A 1,419-nucleotide genomic window follows, 5' to 3' on the forward strand; every position below is an offset into this window, starting at 1 on the left:
TAGGCTGTACATAAACTTACTCTTAATATGTGAATTTTCATGTGCTGTAATGACAAAATGCAGGGTTACTTCACTTTGTAATATTTCGGACATACTGTGAGTGTCGCTGTCTACCAATCAAAAAGTAAAATAGCCTGCAAATAAAATCGTCAAGCGTCTCCACCCACACTTTCCCTGCTCATTGTTTGCCATTTTCTTGGAATCATTCACCTTTGTGAATTTTGCTGTGCTCTTTAAGCAATACTGATCACGTCTTAATTATTGCTGATTCCTTTTGATTCCTGAAGGATGGCATTTAACGGATTGCAAATGAACCTTTTGTGCGGATCACTTATTTTGATTTTGGGATTACAGCTGATTAATGGCGACGTAAACTATTCTTTTCCGGAGGAAATGAAACGCGGATCTGTGATTGGGAATATAGCAAAAGATCTTGGGCTTCAAGTAAACGCACTTCCACCTCGGAAGGCTCGAATTGTCTTTGAAGGAAACCGTAAACATTATTGTGGAATAAAGGTTGATACCGGAGAACTGGTTGTAGCTGATCGGATTGACCGAGAGGAGCTTTGTGGAGCGAAGATTTCATGTATTTTAAAATGTGAATTGGTGCTTGAGGATCCACTCGAATCACACCGGATATCTTTGCAAATTCAGGATGTAAATGACAATCCACCAGTTTTCGTCAAGGATGCCGTTAAACTGGAAATCCGTGAATCAGCACCCAAAGGGTCTCGCTATAGAATAAATGCCGCACGCGATGTAGACATAGGACAAAACGCTGTGCAAAACTATGTTTTACAAAAAAACAATCATTTTGCTTTACACGTACTAACTAACTCTGTTGGTACAAAATACAGTGAGATGATTTTAGATAGAGAATTAGATCGTGAAGAAGAACAAGAGCTCACCTTATTGCTGACAGCCGTCGATGGTGGTAACCCACAGAGATCGGGTACCACAGTCATTAAAATCACTGTACTGGATGCTAATGATAACGCCCCAGTTTTCAGCCAGGCCGTGTATGACGCTACTCTCCCTGAGAACTCTCCTGTAGATACTGTAGTGGTGACAGTGAGTGCTACTGATGCGGATGAAGGCGTGAACGGTAAAGTAACATATGAGTTCAGTGGAATAAGTGATATTGCAAAACAATTATTTTCATTAAATGAACAAACTGGAGAAATTACAGTAGCAAGAAATGTTGACTACGAAGAGGAAACTAAATTTGAAATGCTAATTGAGGGAAAAGATGGCTATGGCCTTTCTTCAGAAACAAAAGTAGTGATAGATATAACTGACGTGAATGATAATGCCCCGGTGATACATATTAATTCATTAGCAAACCCCATACCTGAGAACGTGTCACCTGGTACAGAGGTGGGCATCATTAACGTGCAGGACAGAGACTCTGAGAATAAC

General features: G+C 40.2%; 1 protein-coding gene across 1 annotated transcript in view; it reads right to left on the reverse strand.

Annotated features, from left to right (window-relative positions):
- The window catches only part of LOC117951601 (protocadherin gamma-A12-like), an 8,264-nt gene that overhangs the window by 5,114 nt on the left and 1,731 nt on the right, over nucleotides 1–1,419 (reverse strand). The gene's annotated exons all lie outside the window — the stretch shown is intronic.

Source organism: Etheostoma cragini, chromosome 10 (genome assembly GCF_013103735.1).
Source record: "Etheostoma cragini isolate CJK2018 chromosome 10, CSU_Ecrag_1.0, whole genome shotgun sequence".
In the NCBI taxonomy this organism is placed as follows: domain Eukaryota; kingdom Metazoa; phylum Chordata; class Actinopteri; order Perciformes; family Percidae; genus Etheostoma; species Etheostoma cragini.